Consider the following 23,967-nt stretch of genomic DNA (forward strand, 5'->3'; position numbering starts at 1 on the left):
AGGCTCTGCTCATGCTCTGCAATTACAAGCTACATGACTGTATGAACCACAAACTTCTGTACAGCAAAAATTCTAAGTATCTTAGTACAGCTGATCTGGATTCAAGCCACAAAATTCTAACAGAGTATTAGTAAGCATTCTTGGAAAAATGTCAAGGTAGTATAGAGACTCCACACACTGGCGTGTCCCAGCAGCCCCCTTCACAGTAGAGCAGTGTCTGTACATCATTTGAACTGATCACCCTGCGGGCAGATGGGAGGGTCATCTGGGTACAGGTTTGAGTAGATGAGGATGGGGATGATTAGCACAAGGGGCTCAGCTGAATATGTAGCATCACATTATAGATGCTGATGTGCTTGGATTGCATGGTGTTTTCTGTGTCAACAAGGTCTCTCTCCTTTCCTTCTTTTTGTCTTTCTCTTTCAGCAGGTTGGTGACAGCACCATAAGGAGTCTGTGTTCCTGCACAAAGATTAAGTGTGTGACAGTGTCTGTCGAGTTCATATTTCAAACCAGGAGACATCCTCAGTTCCTGAGAATAAACTCAGTAGGTTGTTTCATTTAGAGTTCAGTGTAAGTAATACTTAAAGGGAAATTTGTACTATCTGTGCTATTAGCAGGATCAAATGGAATAGCTAAAATAAGGTTGTGTATTTGATCAAATTTACCAAATTTGACATTATTACAATTAAATTCTGCTTTTTAAACACCGGTCAGAAATCGTTTAGATTGAGATTAATTACAAATCAGGATTTTTTGTTTTCACACTAGAAATTGGTCTTTATTATGAAGAATGTGTAATGTATACTTGTGTAGTGTTGTGAGTAAAAACAATTGTTTTCAAACAGGTTTCCTCAGCATTCCCCCATTGTTTGGACAAACAGATGTCAGTTACGTTGGTCTAGATGTAATGATTAAACCAGAGAACGCCACAGTATTAACACTTCCCTTGGAAACCAGCCTACGAATAACTGGCATACGATGACTCTTCTCATTGATCTAGGGCAGTGGTCTCCAACCCTGCTCCTGGAGAGCTACCGTCCTACAGATTTCAGCTCCAACCCCAATCAAACACACCTGAAGCAGCTAATCAAGGTGTTCAGGGCTACTTGATAATTACAGACAGGTTTGTTGGGGCAGGGCTGGATCTGAAGTCTGCAGGACGGTAGCTCTCCAGGAGCAGGGTTGGAGATCCCTGATCTAGGGTAAGAAAAATCATTTTTTACTTTACACATGCATCAGCTGTAATAAAAACCTGTTGGTAATGTGCTGGTAATTATGGGAAAAAACGAATAGCCTGATTGAAATAGCTTTAAAATAGTATTTAAGCCACAATATATTTAGGCTGTCAGTTGAGAAAAAGCAGATGCATTCAAAATAGCCAATTACTCTTTTGGAGCTCTTTGAAACTGGCAGAGAAGTTTCTTCCACAAACCCTTCTTGGACCGTTTCTATGGAGGAGTAGTGCCACTTGAAAATAAAATGAAGGAATCAATTATCACTTTCATAATTCTACAATAAAATTGTGAATAGATAAATCACGAAAGCTTTTTGTTGTAGTTATGTGTAGCAATAAAGCTTTTGTTTTAGTTAAGTGTAGCAATAAAATACATTTGTAAAAACATTTAATTTAATTTAATTAAATGATAAATATGAAGAAATGCATGAATATTTATTTTAAATTGCATTTTATCTAAAAAGCAATTTTACGTTGCATTTAACAATAATACATCAATTATTTATTTTTGTATTTAAGCAATATATAAATTCAATGTAAGTAATATGTTTTTTGTTTAGTTGTATTTTTCAATTATTTAATTGAGTGCTTAATTTGTATTTATTTGTTTTACAGTTAAATCATTAAAAATGTCCTGGTTTTCAATGTTTATGTGTAGATATGTTTTAATTATGACTTAAAGTTTATTCTAAATGATCCATTTTATCCAAAAATAAAAAATAAAACCATGATGGGTAGATTTGACCTCTTCCAGCACGGAGATCTGTTGTACAGACATGATAGTCTGCGGAGATTTGTGGTTTCTCCATCTGTCCTGTATTAGCGAGTCACGAGCCGAGCGCATTTCTCAAAGGACCAAAGGAGGTGAATGTGACACCTGCAGTTAAATGAATAAAAATCAAACATTTAGAGAGTTGTGGGGATGGGGATGGCGAAGCCGCATGCTGTTGTGGTGCAGGCTGCTGGATGTCAGAGAAATGAGTGACAAAGTAACTTCTTCAAAGCCTGCTGGGTGGATGGAGCAATGAGAGTGAGAGGTGCTGATTTAGAAGGCAGACGCGTTGTTCGTGTGCAACACCATGCTGCGGTAAAGGCCTGAGGGATTTGCTCTGTCTCTCTGTCTCCTTGACATCTCTCTTTCTTTTTCTCTCTCTCTATCAGCTCTTTTGATCTGCTCTGCTCTGTGCGGATGTTTCACACCAGCTGTTTGCTTCCCTTTGAGAATAACTCACAGCATGATTTCTAAAATAGGAAAAGAGGACTGACTAGAGATAAGCCTAACAAAATTGACATTATATTGCTTAGTGTTTGTTCTGCTTTTTAATCAATGAGCAAATATTTTAAAAGATAAAAGGTAGAATTGCAGTAGTCTGCTGCCTTTGACAAGTCATCAGCCACATTTTACATTATACACTACAGTTCACCAAGGCTGCGTTTATTGGGTGGCATATAATCAATATAATTTAAAATGTAAATTTGTAATTTTCAGCAACCATTACTCAAGTCTTCAGTGTCAACTGATCTTTCAGAAATTGGGTACTCGAGAAATATTTCTTATTATTATCATCAAAGTTAAAACAGTTGTGCTGCTTAAAGGGATAGTTCACACAAAATGAGAATTGTCATTCATTACTCACCCTCATCTTTGAAACACAAATTAAGATATTTTACGTTCAAGCCTTGTGTACAAGCAGATGAAGATGTATGCTGCACATCAAACATGTATGGACTTGCATACGTCTTACTTATTAAGGCCCAGCCTTACTTATTTGAACCAGAATAATATACAGACGATGAACTAGAAGAGATGGATGTTCTACATCAGAATGCTTACTGACCCTTAACCTTCGAATGGTATTTTGGTATTTTATATGGTTTTCACAAATTTAGCAGTTTGTCATAGCTTATTTCTTAATTATACATTATACTTTCATTGTAGATCTTTTTGGATTCTGGGAGCTGTTCCTTTTCCTCTAGGGATGTGTTTGCAGTCATCACTCATAGCATGAAGAAAGATATTACAGTCCTTGGTGTGGAATCTCATTGTAGATCGAATGTATATGCTTTGCAAATTCACAATAAAACATTACCATCACAATAAAACAATGTTACTGTAAGGAATCAATATGCAAAGGGTCCTCTGTAAATACCCTTAAACGGAGGAGTTTTAAACTGCCTTTACACTATTGCCAATAAACAACAGAACGGAAGTCATTCATTTCCATTGAAGAGCATATGAGCTGTGTGAAGTTCTGACAATTTGCATAATGTGGAATTTTCATGTCTAATTTCAGCTTTGGATATGTTGAAATATTTTGTGTCTTGACCGTATGTGACTGCCTCATTTCTGTAAAATGGGTTATTATGAATAATTATGTCTGACATAATTATTTTGTAATTGTTAAATAATTATTTACAATGATTAGCACTATAAAAACGACTGTTTTTTTTTTTTAGATGTATCGGTGCTGATTTATTGGTGAATATGACAAGTTTGAAAGTTCCATGCAGCTGTCACTAGGGGTGAAATGCAAATGTCACACTTAAGTCTTTGAACCTGACAACCCTTTTCATTTTCATTAAACAGAAAAGAATGGCCATTTCAACTATCAACATTTCATCTTTTGTGTCCACTGAGGAAAGAAAATAATACATTTTGGAACGACATGAGGGTGGGAATAACGACAGAATGTCAGAGTTTTGTCTGAGCTGTATTTTAAAGTCATATCTGTCAGTGATTTTCACTTTTAAACTGAACTTTAACAAGCTTCATATGTTTTTAATACTCACCTGGCATGTTTTTTCTATACATGCAAGTGGGACAATATGAGATTATTAATGCTTGTACAGACAGATTCTCTCTCCTTTTTTCATTTTTTGGGCTGATGACACTGCAGAGTGTGGAAAGATGGAAATAGGTGGGTGAATCAATAGGGGATAGAGAAGAAAATAAGAAAGAGAAGGAGCGCTGGCACCCATGTGATTTTTTTTAAGCTCCTAAGGCATTTCTCTCGCTCTTTCTCTACTCTCTCTCGCTCCCTGTGCCTCTCTTGAATGGCTGCATGACAGCAACGAAGGTTATTCTTGGCAAGTTCTGTCAGCCTTTCCTGCTCTGGCTTGCTCCAGCCTGCCTGGGGCCCCTCTCCCTCCATTTTTCTCCCCTTCTTAATTTTTTTTTTTTTTTCAGCATTCTCTCATTCTTATTCTGTACCCACTCACATTTTCTCATTTTCAACATCTCTTTTTGCAATTTATATTTAATTCTTCCCACAATTTCCCCCATGTTTCAGCATCTCATTATTCTAAAGTTCGCTTTTCTCATTTCCCCTTTTCTCACCAGTGAAAGCCTTTCCCTTTCCACACAAAATAAAATGAGGAAGTAGTCAGGTTTTTCAGTCCGCTGTTGTCCTCATCTTCAGATTGATTTGGATTCCTGCTCTCAGAGAGCCACTGAGGGCCCGCGAACTCTGAGACGTGCTCAATTTGCTCATTGTGCATTCTGCTCCCTTCTGAAGCATTATAAAGTTCTGGGCAATAATTTAATACAGTGGAAACATACATACCGTGATAGATGTGTTTTCATCACTATAATTCAAAAACAGATGAGCAAAATGAGGAAAAACTTCAGACCTTTTCTTAAGGGAGACCCTTTTAATTCAGACCCACACTCCCTTCCATTGAGACCAGACTCTGCAGTTTTCCATCAGGGAGAATGGCTCAATCATTCAAGACAAAAGGTGCGAATTTGACAGTATGTTGCTTTCCATCAGTCTGTAACTTTACAAGCACATAATAAATAGCAGAGAATTATGCCATATTACATTAGGAGATCTCTAAATTCATAAAACTGTGATGAAATTCCTATAAAAGAAATAAGTACCAAATTTAATATTAATAATCAATAATACTAATACTAAATAGTAATACTGGTCTTGCGTATCCCCAGAATGTTTCTGTGATGTTTCAGCTCAAAATACCCCACAGATCATTTATTATAACAGCTTGAAAATGTCATTTTTGGGGTGTGTCTAAAACAGTGGTCTCTAACCCTGCTCCTTGAGAGCTACTGTCCTACACATTTCAGCTCCAACCCCAATCAAACACACCTGAAGCAGCTAATCAAGGTGTTCAGGGCTACTTGATAATTACAGACAGCTGTGTTGGAGCAGGGTTGGAACTGAAGTCTGCAGGATGGTGGCTCTCCAGGAGCAGGGTTGGAGATCCCTGGTCTAAAAAATAGCTGTTTTGGTGTGTATCACTTTAAATGCAAACGAGCTGCATATTCCTGCCCCCATCTCCACAAGAGGGTGTTGCATATACATCTATCTGCATTGCATACCTACTGCAATAACAGCCGGTAGAAGCAACATGACTGAGAGCGAGAGAACCGGTGTTCAGCTGTACATATGGGAAGCCAAATGCACTGAAAGCGAGACGAAACTGCGTGATGTTACAGAGCTCGCGCCATGCTACCGAGCGAACAACACGCGCAAACTAATCTCACAAACGCAGTACGGATCAATTAAAATACTTCGATAACGTATCTTAACAAATCCGGCTGAAACACTAAGCACTATATAATGACATGATATTCACAAAGGAGTCTGGAGTGAAATGATTTGCACAGACAGATGTACTTAGGTAGATTTTGAGGTGCATTACCTTGAAAAATGTAAGTAATCCACTGTGTCATCAGCCTCAGATGTTGGGAGAAAATTAAGACTCTTATGTTCAGTCTGACATCTAAACAGAAAACAGGGATTGCTTACGAGACATTGTTGACGTTACAGCTGCTCGAGCGCAAAGAAAAAATGGAAGGTGGAAACTATGGCAAAGCAGTAGTGTCAATCAACCCCAGTGGCCCGGCCGTATGCATAGAGAATCAAAACGGCTTGCCTAGTGAGACTGATTTGGTTTAAAGAGAATTAAAAAATGAGGAGCGGGTGGATTTTTATCATTTAAGAGTGCTTGTGTTCACACACTGCCAACCCACATTTATGTCCAAATAACATGTAAAAGTGGATTTTGCATAATACATGCCCTTCAAAACCATATGGATAAGTGTTTCAGCATTAAAAATAGAGAACTGATGAAGAATTTTGCATCTGTCTATCTCTCTGTCTGTCTGTCTTTCTTTCTATGGTTCTATGTCTGTCTAATATACAGATAGATAGATATAGATAGACATAAACTATGTTTATCTATCTGACTGTGTCCATCTAACTGTCCATCTGTTGTTAAATTGTTCTATCTGTCTGTCTGTCTATCTATATATCGGTCTATTTTCTGAATTGAAGCTGTTAACAACAATCCATTCTTAAAGTATGCAGTCTTGTATTGCCTTTGAATTTACAGTATATTGTTTGTCTATATACCCATGCTTAAGTCTTAGGCCATTAAATGAGACACCTACATACAGAGGAAGGAGAGTCTGTATCTCATTATATCCTTTCTAAAGTAGACGTACAATGGGCTGTTGGTGATGTGCCTCTAAGGGAAATGAAAGATTAACTGCACTTAGTCAGCTGATAAAGTTTTACAAAAAAAGAGGCTCTAGACATCCATTAACCGTGGCATCAGAGAGAAAGAGAGAGAGAGAGAGAGAGCAAAGTCTGCTTTACAGCTACTGCACTGAGGTTAGATCAGGACCCAAGCAATTGGACTATATGGCCTCAAAAGTCCTGAGTGTTTATTAATATATGTAGCAGATAGTTAGAAAATTTGCTCTTTGCACTGTATGCAGTAATATTGCACTTAGGCAGTATTCGTTTGTCTCACATTTATTGATCTTTGGTTAATTTTTTTTTTTTTTTTAAGATGTGCACATTCATTTAGTAATTTCCCCCTTTTTTTAAAGAGAAAAAAGTGAATGAATGAAACAAAAAACATAATATATATTTAAACTAAATATGTAATTTCTTAAAATAAAATGAAATAGTCAGAAAAGTAGAAGTCATCAATATTTAAAGATTGTTATTGCCCTTTCAGGCTGTACTTTTTCTTAGCAGAATACTTTCATTTCTTGCACTTAATAAACTGTGACTAAGCAGCAAATAGCCCATGACTCTAATAAAAGTCATGATGTTGAGAAAAGACATGCCGCAGACTGGAATCCAAGATCGCAAGATAAGCAAGAGAACGCTATTGAGGAGTAGAACTGATAAAAAACCGTCCTAATAAAACCACCCTTATCTAAACAGACCTTCTGATTCTTTCTTTTCTTTTTTGCTTTCTTGGTTTCCTGCTTACTATTTTCTTTCTTCCAGGAGTCACACAGAAAAAGTACTAATATACAAAATTTGGGTTCAGTAAGATTTAAATTTTTTTAAAGGTCACCAAGACTGCATTTACCTGAGCAAAAGTACAGTAAAAATAAATACCTGTAACTCTTTTCTCTTTTTTTTTCATTTAAGATGTCATTTATTCCTGTGATTGCGAAGAATTCAGCAGCCAGTCTTCAATGCCACTTCAATGTTACTACAGTCTTCAATGTCACACTATCCTTCAGAAATCATTCTAATATACTGAACATTTGTTCCTATTGTCAATATAATAATTCCTTTTTATGTCATGCTGCTTAATATTCGCTATATAAATTATTGTATTTTCATGATTTTTTGATGAATAGAAAGGCTTTAAAAGAATAAAATATGGCTTTAAAAGAATAAATACACCTTCTCAGTTTGTTGTAGGTAATAAAGGACTTGAGGGTGCCTGCCAGTGTGAAGATGAGTGATAAACATATGGCTTTTGCTGTCAAATAGCAGGCATGATGAATGGCCTACTCAAGGTGCCTTACTGCACACAGCAGCCTTTAAGTGCTAGTTTGTGAATTCAACTCACCGCTGTCCACATCACTCAAACTGTGAATTTGATGTGTCGGAGTGGGACAGAAGAGGTGGGTGGTTGGGTTTTTGTTGTCATTAGAAGTCCGTCCTTGGGTCTGAGACATCTGTCAATTTGAGAGGATTTGCTCAGCCAATGGGAGACAGTTTTGAGGTATAGTATCATGGCAGTGAGAGGTAGTGCAATCAGTCTCAAGCAAAATTATTTTCATACGGTGGGTAGAGGGTATGGATACACCCTTGGTCCAAAATTAAAGGGATAGTTCACTCATAAATGGAAATTCTGTCATTAATTACTAATCTTCATGTTGTTCCAAACCCATAAGACCTTCGTTCATATTCGGAACACAAATGAAGATATTTTTGATGAAATCCGAGAGCTTTCTGACCCTCCATGGATAGCAACGCAACTGACATGTTCAAGGGCCAGAAAGGTAGTAAGGACATTGTTAAAATAGTCCATGTCACAATAGCGGTTCAACCTTAAGGGTGTACTCACACTAGGCATGGTTGCCTTGAACCAAGCCCAAGCACGATTATCCCTCCTCCCCACTCCCCCACTGGCCTGCACTAAAAATTGAATAAAAAAACTTTCCGGGCTGGAGCATGATTACGTCATGTATGAGATAACGGAGAAAACCACTTTCGCTAATATTCTGCCAAATAGTTAAATTATAATTTATTCCATGCATTGATTTTCACTTGTATGTATCAGAAAATTATTACGGAGACAGCCGAGGTTAATTAAATAATTCGCAGCTTTACTCGCAAACTACATTTCCTGTTTATCAATAAGGTAAGAACGAGAGTCATTATAAACCTAAATATACTTGATTGAATTAAATTTATTGAAAAGTGTAGTGAAGTAGTAGTAATAGAATATCTATGAGGTCTTAATGATGACAGCAGCACACACAAAATAGTTTCTGTTCTGCGCTCAGCCCGGGTAGCGCTCACACTGCATGTGTACCGCGCCCGAGCCCAACCGAACTGTGCCCTGGCCCACCTCTTCCAACCGGGCCAAGGCCGGCTAAACGAACCGCACTCAGTTCAAAACGCCCTACAACCTAATTTTATGAAGCTATGAGAATACTTTTTTGTGCAAAGAAAATGAAAACAATTCTTCTCTTTAACAGTCAATACGGATCACATGTGAGGGCAAAAAAAAAAAATAAACAAAATTATTTATTGTAAAATTTAAAATAAATTTAAAATAAATGAAAAAAGTATTTTTAATAATATTTTTTTTATTAATTAGTATGATGTTTTTTTTTGGCAGATAAGAAATAATGGTAAAACTTTACAACTTTACAAAACTTTCCGTTTGTTAACATGAGTTAACTACGTTAGTTTACATAAACTAACAATGAAAATAGTTCTAAAGCATTTATTAAAGTCACTTTTTTTTAACATTTGCTAATACATTATTAAAATTAAAAATGGTATATGTTAATATTATCTAATAGACCTAAGCTAACATGAAATAACAATGAATATTTGTTTTATTTATTAACAGATTAATAAATATTGTAACAAATGTATAGTTCATTGTGCATTAATGTTAGTTATTTCATTAACAAATGTAAGTAATGAGACCTTATCGTAAAGTGTAAACCGAAATATTTACAGCCAGTACGTTTTCACCTGCCACTGACTTTGGCCCATTGGACCCACACTGTGAATCCCACTCTCTGTGTATGTTTCTAATAAAAAAATATGACATACCAATTGTGAAAAGTGATTTGTACAAGGCAATGACTAGTAACAAATGATCTCCACCTGCGATTGGGAGCGAGAGTAAATATGGAAATTCTTCTCTGGACATTTTCGCTTCGAGTTTGCAGTTGCTGGTGTGATTAAAGTGAAAAATGAAAATGATAATGGCTCATACTGGTTCAGCTGTCTCATAGATTTGCTGTGAAATTGAAAACAGAACAGATGAGCAAACTCCTAATCAATTGCAAGAAATGATGTGTGAAAGAATGTGTTTGCCGTTTTCTCTCACAGACACTTGTCCACTTTCAATTTCCACCTCATTCCCTCTGTTTGGTCTTCACCTCTTTTCTGCTATGTGGGAGGAGAGCGAGGGAATGGGGCCTTGTGGAAAATATGAATCCTATTTTACTGAGATGCCTTACAGTAAAGTGGATTTCAGTCCCACAGCCAGGGTGCCTTTGATCTGTTCTGTCCATTCGTCTCATTGGCTTTTCTGCCGGCGGAGCTGAGAGGGGCTAAACTAGCCATGCTACAGTGACAGGATGCTCTCAGCAGGGGCTAAAGTGTCCTCATGCTCCCCGTACACACGTTCTTTCATTCACATGCCAGATACTCAATAAATGAGAAAAACATACACCTATTTGTTAGGCTTAATCTGGCAGCGGCTGTCATTCGGCTTCATGGCTTCATGGGCACAAACTGAGCTGAAGACGGATGGTAAGGCTGTGGTTTATTTAGCTGTTTCAAAACCTAGTGAGATCCCTTTATAGGCAGCATTTTAAGACAACACCAATAGGGAAAAACACATTTTGGCCAAATTCTAAGGTGGCATCTTATGTATCCTATATGGAGAGCACAATCCTATAACGCATTGTAGAGGTTTATTAAAGATAAATTGTAAACAATTTCTGCACAAAAAGCAAATACTGTATCTGTTTGGAAGCGTTTTATTTTAGATACTTGGTTCGACTGGTTCATTAAGAAGATCCGGTTAAATAGAAAGATTCGTTCATGATCCGGACATCACTAAACAAGACAAAACCAATAAAACCCATTAAAAACGAGGCATTTGTTGCATCCAGTGGGGATAAAATTACTGACTATAATGACTTATACTGTCTTTTTATACGTTGTGTTGCGTATTGCGTATAACAAGCCTACTCTACACTGCTCAAAACTCACGTTTGAATCATCATTGGCAAATTATTTAAATATAAAAAACATACTTACAGGCAAGAAGTCAGAAGCTCCAGACTGTCCTTGCAAAGTCGTAACTGCCCCACTTTACTGAAACAGCCTTTGTGCCACAGACACATTGTAGGCTACTGGTTCAGGAAACAGTCCTAGTCCTTCATAAAATGTGCTGCACACATCTGAATATTTGGGTTGAACTGTTCTGGAACAGTGTTATAAATTCAACTTAACCACTGATTTTTTAGTTGTGTCCTCTTTTGGAAGGCCAAACAAAGTAGTTTCGTTTTCACAGCGAAACACACAGAATCTCCACGACATGGCGGTGGTGGCAACAGCGAGAATAAAAGTTATGCCTTCTTTCTTTGCGTGAATATTTGGGTGGCGTTATGCAAATCTTCCCACATCGTGACATAGACATGTGGGGGCGTGTTAGAATGAGCCGTTTTAGGAGGGTGTTGTTGACTCTTAACTTTTATAAAGAATATCTCTTTGGATTTGAGACTTTAGTCTTTGCAACTTTAACGATTTTCTTCATGTACCAACAGCTTGTAACACTCCAAAGAGAAAGGAAAAATTGAAATCGCATCATATGACCCCTTTAATATGGCTTGCGGAGGAACAATCAAGATTCCATTAGTTGCTGTATGAAATCAAAACTATAGATATATAGGTGGTGTTGAGTATGATGTGCAAATTCAATATGTATTAAATATTTGAGAAAGTACATGACCAGCCAGTGTTCAAAACTATCGCCTTACTTTAGCCTGATTCACAACGGTTATCTTATAATAATGTTTTCTAATTTGAGTTGTACGGGTAGGTTTTCGCAGGAAAATTGAGCATGTTGCTGCGTCATTATGTCACATCTGTAAACATAAAGAAGTTGTTCCAGCTATTAGGCTATCGAATGTGAGGATTCTGCAGGTAGAGGATCATTTATAGACTTCTCTCACAGCATCTAGAATAATTAATTTTATCATTTTGATGGTGGATTGTTATCCAGAAAGGATTATGCGTTTATGAATTATATTTCAGTTTCAAATATGCTTCTGATTACAGATAGCCTGGGAGAACACAAGATCTGCATTTTAAAGAGAACCAGTTAGAAGGGAGCATATTATTTGCTTTTTGGGTTAAAATAATTTCTTGATATGAAATTTGAATGGTATGACAATAAGAGATTAGACTGTACAGAAACTGAAGTCACACGCTGATACACACTATACACATCACGCAATGCTGATGTTGTTAACATTAAGAATTTGAGAATAAAGTTTAAAAACAATAATAATTTGAACGGTTAGATGTGATACTATCCAATCGTTACACTTAATCACCATTGGTAGCGCAATTTATTTTAATGCTTTTTTCCTCAGTTGGTCAGACCAAACTTGGCTGACTTGTTACTTACTTGTTCAGATGACAATATCCGGTAATAATTCTTATTTGGGTCATATATATCAGCATTAAATGTATTGATTAAATACAGTTATTTTGTATTTAAGTAAATTCAGTTTATTAGTACAGAAATTTCACCATTATAGAAATACCATATGTATGACTGTCGAATAGGCATCGCTAAGTTTATTAGTTTTTTTGTGCAAAATGACTAAATGTAAATTTAATGTCAATGTTAGAACTGTGTACTCCAAATGGATATAAATTTTATATGCAAGTTTTATTTGATATATATTGCATATTTAAAATAGTATTAAGATTGTATTGTAAATCTGATCTAATATATAGTAATTTATACAATAATATTGAAGTAATATTAAAAGTATTTTGTAATATTGAAATTTGATTTGTAAGAGTCTATAAATCATAGTAATTGTAATAATCAATCAAAGATAAATCCATTTTGGTTGAAGCTGGGTATTCCATCTCATTCATCACCCAACAGGTGCTGTTTTCAGGAAACAGACTGTTCATGGTCAGTTCTGGATCTCTGTCATCTCCCCGAAGGCCACTGGGCCCAAACACGTGCACCGGGTGACAAGTGTTCCACCTCTGCATAAGGACAGCCAGCCCTCATTCCTTTTGGAACACGAGCCCAGGGCTGACTTAATTGAAGTGGGCAGTGTTAGGACCGAAGTCAACACACACTCACATTCATGAAGGTCCATGGAATGAGCCAACTAAGGGAAGACCAGCTGGCTAGATTCTTCATAAAATGGGGGTAAATAATTCAGCTTTAAAGAGAGAGTGTTCCTCAAATAATTTAAAAGGCTGTGGCTCAGCAGACTTCCAGTAGTTTATACAGTAGCAGCATAAAAGTAGTTTTTCTTATTCTATGAGTACAATTTTTGGTCTATTTTTGTTTCACAACACACAAGTCAGCCCCCAACCTGAACAATGCAATAGAGTAGAAATTCTGTGTTCAACATTCAAATAGTATAAAGGAATTGTTTACTTTAAAGCACTGAATACACACACACACACACACACACACACACACACACACACACACACACACACACACACACAGTTTGCTTATAAGTTTACATACCCCTTGCAGAATGTGCAAAATGTTAATATTTGAAACAAAATAAGAGGGATCATGATAATTGCATGTTATTTTTTATTTAGTACTGTCCTTAATAAGCTATTTCACATAACAGATGTTTACATATACTCCACTTACATATACTTTATAAAAATGACCCCATTCAAAAGTTTACATAGCCTTGAATCTTAATATTATGTGTCATTTCCTGAATGATCCATGACTGTTTTTATATTTTGTGATAGTTGTTCATGAGTCCCTTGTTGGTCCTGAACAGTTCAACTGCCTGCTGTTCATCAGAAAAATTCTCCAGCTCCTGCACATTCTTTGGTTTTCCATTCCGCATATTTGAACCCTTTCCAAAAGTGACTGTATGATTTTGAGATCCATATTTTCACACTGAGGACAACTGAGGGACTCATACACAGCTATTACAAAAAGTGGAAACATGTACTGGTGCTCAAGAAGGCAACACAATGCATTAAGAGCCGGGGGATGTATACTTTTGAACAGGATGATGATGTGTAAATTCCTCTCATTTTGTATAGCGATCATATTTTTTCATTTAGTACTGGACTTCAGAAGCTACATAAATACTTGCATGCTTCCCAAAAGACAAAATAAGTACAATTTATCCTGATAATCCAATTAAAAATGTTTACACTCCCCCCCACCCCATCTCTTTAAGCATTGTGTGGCCTTCTTGAGCATCAGTACATTTTCGCCTTTTGTAATAAATTAATTTTGGAAATTAAACATAGTATTAAGATTCAAGGGTATGTAAACTTTTGAATGGGGTCATTTTTATAAATTCAGTTATTTTTTTGTCTTGTGGAATATATAAAAACATCTGTTATGTGAAATAGCTTATTTAGGAAAGTACTAAATAAAAAATAACATGCAATTTTCATGATCTCTCTTATTTTGTTTCAATTATTAACAATTTCCACATTCTCCAAGGTGTATGTAAACTTATGAGCACAACTATATATATATATATATATATATATATATATATATATATTGTATTTTTTTGCCTTACTGTCTCCAGATTTATCAGTTTTGAACAAGATTTTTCATTTCATTGCCAGGATTTTCCTGTTCCAGAAAGTGATCCAGTTGCTACATCCAGAGTGAAAAATTAAATCCTCATCTTCTCATCCATCAAGCTGGGCTTCATTCATATTAATGTGTCCCACAGCGAGATCTACTCTACATCCTCTTTCAGCTTGGGCATCTTGGCTGATTGGGATTCCATGTCCGTATGCATTACATTCAATCTGTGTTGAAACTCAAGCATAGAATGTCTAAATTTGCTGGTCTGAGCCATCCCTCGGCAGGCTTTAGAAAGCTGCTTGCAGTGTTGATGCTGATTGTTTTGAGTGAAAACAGATGTGGTTTCTTAATTTCTCTCTCTTATGAGGCAGGCTTCGATCACAAGGCCCACAATATTGTCTTTCTCAAACATCCGGCTCTCCAGGAGGCCACATCTGACCAGGCCTCCTCTTCTGTCACTGCTCTATGTTGTAGAAAACATAAGTATAAACATAAAAGAATGTTTTGTTTTTTTCTCCAGGCCAATGAAGCTAGATTTCCAGAGCGACGAGGTTGACATGTTTACCCTGTAGCAAAATGAAATGCAACACCAAAGCGACCCCCGCCCCCAAATTACTGGCCAAGATTTTCACGTCTGATTATCTTCAGTTAGATCTATTCAAATATGCTTGACGGATATCCAAACACGAATGTACACACATTAAATCATTTATCACAAAACCTTACTTTGAGCGCTGGACCACCATGCACCAGCTTAGGCTTTGGCAATCAGTTACACTTTCCCATTTTGTTGGATGAAAAATCCAAAAGCATTGTTCAAAAACAAGCTTTACTGGTCATTTATTTTCCCTTAGCAGTGTCAAAGGTTCTTAATGGGAAAAAATGCTTGTAGAGCAGGGAAGAACCCAAAAGTATTACATATAGAGGCTGCAATGGTGTGATTTTATTTATTTATTTTGCTGTGTGATTTGTTTACACAGGCTCATATATCTCCCGGCTCAGTGCACATGTGCCGGGGATCTTGCAGAGGCCCCTAACAGAGCTCAGAGTCCCCTGTGAACCAAGAGCTTTAATCAAAGTAGGACCATTCAGTTTCACACTTCACACCTCTTCTGTGACAGACAAGAGACATCCTGATCCCTCACGAGTGTTTTGTTGTGAAAGCAAAATTACTTAGTTTGGCCTTCCAAAAGAGGACGATATCCCCTTCATCATGCCTAGGACTGATCCGTGCTGGTTGCTTAGGAAATACATCAACTTTGTGCTGTGTATCGCTGGATTGGCTTTCACCGTGGATGAAGCAGAGTCCAGCCAGGGGTCGTCACATGTGGTTGCCGCAAGCCCACTGGCCGGGCTGTTCTCAAGACCACCGGCCATTCCTCACTAAAGCCCGCCAAGTGTGACACTGTGTGTTTCGCTGTGATATTTTTTTTATATTTAAAGAATTTGCCACTGACAATTCAAACGCGAGTTTTGAGCAGTGTAGAGTAGCACTTGTTGTTTGTCATTTCTCCGATCACAAATGCAGACATGGTTTTATGTTTATGCGGCGCGATACGCAACGCAACGCAATAAAATACAGTATAAGTCAGTATAATCAGTAATTATGTCCCCACTGGATGCAACAAATGCCTCGTTTGTAATGGGTTTTATTGGTTTTGTCTCGTTGTGCCAGGACCGGCCGGGACACGGCATCACAGTATGATAAGGGGCGTAACATTTCTGTCACACATTTGAGGTATTCAGCCAATCACAACGGTTTTCAGAATAATGAGCTTTGTAAAAATTGACACGTTTCAGAAAGGCGGGGCATAGAGGAGCAACAATAATATACATTGTATGGAAAATAATGTGTTTTTTAACCTTAAACTGCATAAACACTTTGAATTACACCAAATACACAACATAATATTCTTTTCAGCAACATCATATGAACCCTTTAAAGTCCTCCTGAATGGAATCAGCTGTGAGTGCAATCAGTTCCTAGGCATGGGGTGTTATGAAAAAAATGGAGTCCGTGAAACAATGGTAAGGGTACGGGATGGAGTGCACTCTAGAGGAGCTCATTGGCACTCCAGCTGGACATCATGACAGTATTATTTTAAAAAAAAAAAAAAAAGCTGGTACTGTATATATTTAAACAACAACAACATTAAAAATTAAGCCGTCTATTTAAAATGCCTTGTACATGTTTTAGTCTGGCTAAAATTGTAATTTGTTTGTGATGTCGGACTCTAGATAATGTGATTGTAGCTCGACTAGCATGTGTACATGTGAACTAGACTTCAACTGGTCAAAACACCCTGACAACTTGCATTGGCACACAACTCTTATTTTAGCTTGTTCTGCTCAAACATGATCATTTTCATTCTGTGCGACTGCACTCAGAGAATCTTGTGTAATTCTGTCCATTTTCAACCTTAAAATTCTGAAGATGAAAAATAATGTAATTTCAGTGAGCATTGAGAGTGATGACAAATAGCTGTCAACAATGCAGCTTGGGTTGTTTTTCCTTTATTTATAGTAAAGAAAGTGCAGGAGCATTGACTCTTTAATTAAATCCTGACATGATGTGGGTCATTCATGAAAGGTCAAAATGGCTAACGATGTCAACAAACCTCTTTAGATACTGAAATATCTCTAATGGACATCTCTGAATAAAGACCGGAACATGACAAGACAAGAAATAAATATAATAATGCCAAAGTAAAAGAAGTTTGAAATCATACAGTATATAAAGCAACAGAATGGTCATTTGTGATTGTTTACTGACCCTCTTTTTTTTGTCATGTTATGCAGACAGCAGATGGCACTGATGGATATTGTACCTACACAACCTTCAGGTGACATACGAGCACCTCTGCGCCCCTGGCTCATGGACATCTAAGAAAAACCCATCTGGACCTTTCAGTCAGTGGACACACAGGAAGTGAATTATGAATAAGCAATTTTATTCTCTCAAAATCAGAGCAGAAAATGCTCAAAAAATCCATCTGGACCTAAAGATAAGCTGCAAAGTCACTGTTGCACAATAACAAATTTGAATTGTAAACCAGAAGTGTGCTGAATGCTGAGTCATGTGATAACTAACACAAAACCTAATTCCCTCCTCCATTTTCCTCTGCTGGCTGATGATGGATTGTTGAATGTGTCTTTTTTTCTCTCTAACTGTCACGTTAAGCCTTTTTCCTGAATCATTTCTGGTTATTAAAGTGGCCCATTTGTCCTCTCCATTGGTGAGTGCGGTTACACGGCCGGTGACTGAAGTGCTCTTATGAACGGAGCGATGACTGGACTGGGGTCAAGCCGGCCATGAGCATCTCTGCTGTGCTGTTCCTCCCACTTGCCTTATTACGTTGTCAAGACAAGGCGATTTAGTTAATTGCCTCATTTGGAGGTTGAAATATTATGCAGCAAATGTACTCTGTTATGGCCATTTTTGAGTGCTTTTCTGGATTCATGGTTTGTACAGGATTGATTTTCTTCTCCATCTTACTTTTGCATAGGCCAGCTTGATTTTTGATGTACATGTCTATTTAGATATTAGTTTAGTAGCTATCATTCTTTTATAAAGAGTACTTCATATCAGAGTATTAATATCCTGTTGTTGTGTTAAAGAAGAAATGAATTATGTTGTCTTTGTCCAAAATGACAAAAAAAAAACATTTAATTGTGTCTATAAATCTGGTTCGTACTTATATATTCTAAGTCTTATGTCTTATTATGTCTTTGTTTGAGGAACAGACCAAAATTTATTATTATAATAATATGGAAACTTCACCCAGTATGTGCATTTATATAATAATACTTGTATGCCGCCTGTTTTGGTGCATGTTAGACCCAGTTCCCATTCATGTTATTGACACAGTAAATATACATTTACTCCCACAGGCTTCACATCATTGCAGTTTATTATATATTTTTCTTCTTAGTAATTAAAAAAGCTGCTTGAATAGCACAAGCATGTCTGATTTAATCATATTTCCTGCTCTTGAAATCTTAGGTTGCGAGGCGTAGACATGCAACGCCATTGCGTGGATCTAAAACAAACAGAGAAACAAACCTTACTGGAATTCAATTGTACACAAAGGTGCCACTTGGCATGAGAAAGTCTTGTTTTGGAAATCCATCCTGCAGTGCTCACTCTCGATAGCTTTCCAGTGGAAGAAAGCCAGGATTTCCTAATTCAGAGAGAATGGAGAGTTCTTAACAGATTGATCGGCAGCAGGGGACAGTCTATTCTTTAAATGACCGCTTGGAGGGGGGAGAAAGGTACTTCATGGATGTGTGTTTCTGAGAGGAGCCTCAGAGAAACCTTTTGTTTTGTCCTAGGTACATGTCAGGAGGAGAGAAGCTCTCTAAAGAGATCACTGCAGGCTGGCATAGCTCCCGTCATCATTCAGACAAATCATCTATCAGCTGTAGCTGTTCCTCATGGATCCCTTCTGCCTTGATATACACATGGGTGAGTCTGAAAGGCTGCGATGTGTTAGATTGTTTTCCGATAGGCTTTTTATTGCACTTAATTATCCTGCCTACAGCATTCAGGGCTTTAGGAATTTTCTCGGTTCGGTAGTTAAGCTCAATTGACAGCATTTTGTGGTGTAATGTTGGTTTTCACAGAAATTAATTCTGACTTCTTTGAAAAAAATCTGAAATTTAGGTTACAGTAAGGCACTTACAATGGAAGTAATTGGGCCAAATCTGTAAACAATAAAATACTCGCTTTTGAAAATTTATCCACAAGACTTAAACACACTATGTGTTCACGTGATTTTAGTGTGGGGGAAAAAAGCAAAAAAATTACAACTATATTGCTATGACAATGGATTGCTGCAAACCCTAAAACTACTGTGAATATTATGTATACAACTTAACAAACTACTGTCTTTCTGTAAGCTTGGTTTTTATCAAAAAAATTTAAATAAAACATTTTTATAAAGAAAATAAGGTACCTGAAATGACCAACTTTATGCCACAAATGCTTATGTTTGAACTTAATGTGTATGTAACCCAGAATATTTCTCTATTAGTAAGTTGTATTGCATTGCTGCTATATGCAACACTTACATTTATCCATTGTTATCATAACATCTGCATTTAATTAAGTACTTTGTTGTGCTCTAAATGTGTGGATGTTTGTGATAATTGCAGCTGGATTAAAGTGCTTCTTGGAAACCTTTTAAACCATTTGATAAATTGTACAGTACTCAAGCATTCAAGCATAAAACTGTGTCACAAGGCGATGATGTATTTTCCAGCAAGTGATTGTTGGCATTTTAAAGTTGGTTTATGCCACTGGACGGTGACTGAGCTGGTTCTTACTTGGACTTTATAAAGGTCATTCTTCTGGCATACTAAATATTTCTGTGCAGGTTTCACTACCGGCAGGAGCCATGAATGCAATATCTTGGACTCGGCTGAGTAGCAAATATTAGTTGGCGAACTGCTGCTGCTCTTTTGAGCAATAAATAGTCTTATACATTTATGTTACCTGGTTTGTCCTAATATAACGTGTTTTGTGTGTAGCCACCTAAATAACCACAGGTTTAACATTTCAAGGGTGGACAGGCTGATCCTCACTGTTTTTTGTAATGGCTGGACCGCAGGCCTGGCTGTTTGGCTCTGCTACCACTCTTAGGCCAAGGATTTCATCCATTAGGACAAAAAGAAAGAGAAAATAGAGAGCAAGGAAAATGCTGAATTCTATCTTAACACATAAATATGAGTCTGACAGAGGTTTGGCAGGCTGTAGCTCTCATACCACTGGGAAGAGCCAGAGTGTTTGTTAAGAGAGGCTGTTGAGTATTGATTTTGCAACAGGCCTGGCACAGTGCTTTGGAATGTAGGCCACTGCTGTTGCAAAAGCCAGAGATTGTTTTATGTGAGGCGTTAGTAGCTTCACACTTCACCCTGAACTGCTGTATGTCAGATGGACACAGCAGTCAGACCTTTTAGAGGGAATGGTATGAATCCATTGGTTTTAATCAGGATTGTGCATTGCAACGTAGAGATTAAAAACACTAGACTTTGAGTGCTTTTGGAAATCTAATTCTGTATTCCCGCTTACTTTCAAAGTCATCCGGTTCTTTTCACACCCTCCAAATGCATCTTACGCATTCTAGCTCCATTAGCGGTGTCACAAGGAACCCTTTGAGAGAGGAAGGCTTCCTAACCTACCACAGTTTTAATTATTACATTCAATCATCAATAAACATTTAATTGAGAGGCTGTTTTTTACATCCCAAGTAGTATTTTTAAGTATGGAGGGGAATTTGTTGGAGGTGCTAAATTGTATAATGAGATGTGTACTGAAGTCTGCATCAGACTGCTGAAGCAGATAGATTTGAGTCATCTTGCAACATTTCAGGTGCAAAAAACAACCACTAGACCTTAGCTGAATAATTGACCAGACATGCATGTTGTGGGTGCAGTGATCCAATAAGAAAAACAATTATTTGTGGCCTATAGATATACATGTCAGTGTATGCCAAAGCCCAGATATGTAGTGTGGGTGTGTGTGGGTTTGTTTAACTATATTTTGGGGACAAAATCATTCCGACATAAATATAAACACAATACAGATCGTATAATATTTAAAGAATAAACTAATTGCTGTACACTACCATTCAAAAGACTGGGGCAAGTAAGATTTTAAAAAAGTATAAAAAAGTAGTTTTATAATATTTAAAAAATATTTATCAAGGGTGCATTAAATTGATCAAGTGACTACCTTTTAAACTACTTTATTTTGATCAGATAATTCAGAAAAAATCAAATGTATCATGGTTTCCACAAACAACTATAAGCAGCAAAAATTGTTTTCAAAACTGATGATAAGAAGATCCATTACTAATAATTAAACACCAATAATAAATAATAATATTAAGCACAAAATCAGCACATTAGATGATTTCTAAATGATCATGTGACACTGAAAACTGAAGTAATGGCTGCTGAAAATTTGTTTTTGCCTTCACAGGAATAAATCACACTATACAACATTAATAAAGAAAACTGGACATTATAATATACATATTACTGGTATTATACACATATAATCAAGCATATAAAATATTGTAGAGCTACGGTCAATTTTCCTTTGGTTCAGTCTATAGTAATTACTGACAATAGAACTCTGTGGCATACCCTCATTTAGACAGCAGGGTAATATATTCATTCATATAATTATCAGCTCTTTTCATCATCCTCATTGGCTATCACATGTCATGTGCTAAAGAATTAGCTGGCTATAATTTCACAAAGATTTCTTGATTGCAGTCTAGACCGGGCTTGACTTCAGCGTGCTTTGTCAGCTCATTTTCCTTTTTAGTAGCTCCCTAAATCTCTCCATCTGCCTCATAGCCACACAAATCCTGCTGTCTCATAAGTGACACAGTCGTCTGCCAACAGTATCAGATTGGCAACTACACAAAACCCCAGATGAAGGCGTGTGGAAGCTTTGCCACACCCTTGGACCTTTTCATGGCTTAGAAAGCAAGAAAAGGTTGTCCCTCTGCCAGAGCTTGTAGAAGAGAAAAGCTTCAAAAGCTTACCTTTTTTATCGTAAATGCAGAGCAGATTTCGTCCTAATGTTTATGCTGTCGGGTGTAATCTAGGCCCCTTAAAAAAAAAAAAAAAAAAAAAAAAAACGTTTAGGGGCTCCCTTGCCAGATCCAACATTAACCGGTTGATTTGTCTGAAGCATATTAGAACGATGTTCTTAATGGTTCATTTATATGTCTCTATGAAATTCTGACAGTGTGGCTGACTGTGCATTTCTATACACTTAGAGATTGCATGTCTTGTAATGCATGCTGCAAAAGAGGCACGGACAAATTATCACTACATCCTCTACCCTTGATCTTTCTGCCCCATGTGTCCTTTTTCTGTGCCCTTCTCTTCCTCTCTCACCATCCTTCCTTCTCCCTGTATGTCTCGGGACGAGGGTCTATTGATCGTGGAAGTGTGTGACTGTAATAAACTTTGACAGCTCACCATGCAGGCTTTCTCTGAGTGGGAGGAGAGAGTCATGTGGCCAATCCATGGGGCAGAAGATCACGCCAGCAAAGTCCAAACCATCCTTCATGCATGGGTGCCCAACCTCCATGCAGTCTAACTATACTGCAGAATGCATACTCTGATATCACCCAAACTTGGGCTATGAGTAGGTGACTATTACATAGTACAGATATAACAAGTCCTACATTTAATGTCTCTGATATATATTACTTTAATTTGTTGGATATTCAAAGATAGGACATTTGGTTGACAGGAAGTGAAGGGGGGCAGGATAGGTTCACAAGCCGGGACTCAAACTCGGGACGCCCAAAGCACAGCGGTGCTATACTGTATGTTGGCACACTGCCCACCTGGCTATCGGTGCTGACAACTGATGTTTTTAAAATCACATTTCTTATTATATTCCTAAATATAAAAATTGTCAAATTATACATTTCCCTTTCTTTGTTTTCATTTATCCTTTGGTAAGCTTAATGCTTAGGCTGGTTGCTTAGCACAGAGCTAACTGCTGTTGTGATTAGAAAGTAAGAAAAGTGCTGTTGTTTTATCATGCATGACCCTAACAACTTCCAGCACCTGTACTAACCAGCCAAACCTTGATCCCTTAGTTTAAAAACATCTTTTCGTGGTACAGGCTGTATTCCCACTTCAGATGTGGCTTTTGTCCCCCTCAAGCTCTAAGTAAAACTCCTCCTGTGTGTGTACACTGCGGTTGTCTTTACTATTATCAGAACATGCTTTAAATTCAGAGAGGTGGTGTTTAGCACTCTGTAGATTGCTCTTTTAAGGTTGTGTAAACTCTCTGGTTTGGCTTGGTACACCACACACAGTGAGCACTTTTGCACCACGGTTGCACGATTGTGCTTGCTGCTTTCAGCCAAGACTAATGAACTGACTTCTCTGAGTATGTTTATCAGCCTCCATATAAACCCCCTAAACCCTGTTTCCCATCCATTAGCTCCATTCAGCGGCTAAATCATAATGATTTCCAAATGTGCTTTGTTTGAACGCACTCACTGGGTCTACCAGAGTTGAATAGATACTGTGGTATACCGCAAAAAAATGTCCTATTTAAAGACAGGACATAATATTATTTAAGGAGAAGAAGTGAAGACTGGCTTTTAACCACAGTGGTTGAAAATGAACTACAGTGAGACCAAACCAATTGACTGAAAATTTATATTTTTTTGTTTTTAATTCATAGCGTACACTGTTCAATCAAATAAATCACAGTTATTCTTTGAATAATTATAGACTGGGCGGCTAGCGAGAAAGGGAAACAGGAAGGGAAGGAGCAGTGCTTTCACCACATCAAAGTCGTCTGACAGTGATTACTGTCTATGAAACAATAAATAATGAAACAGGATCTATCTACAATTTACTTTAATGTTC

The 23,967-nt window shown here is 37.2% G+C and overlaps 1 long non-coding RNA gene across 1 annotated transcript; it reads left to right on the forward strand.

Annotated features, from left to right (window-relative positions):
• Positions 1-1,145: 1,145 nt before the first annotated feature.
• On the forward strand, positions 1,146-3,845 carry LOC122141312. The gene is made up of 2 exons (XR_006157693.1): positions 1,146-1,204; positions 3,176-3,845. It is a non-coding gene; the product is annotated as an uncharacterized LOC122141312 (long non-coding RNA).
• The last annotated feature ends 20,122 nt before the right edge of the window (positions 3,846-23,967 follow it).

This window comes from Cyprinus carpio, chromosome B21 (genome assembly GCF_018340385.1).
Source record: "Cyprinus carpio isolate SPL01 chromosome B21, ASM1834038v1, whole genome shotgun sequence".
Taxonomy (NCBI): Eukaryota; Metazoa; Chordata; class Actinopteri; order Cypriniformes; family Cyprinidae; genus Cyprinus; species Cyprinus carpio.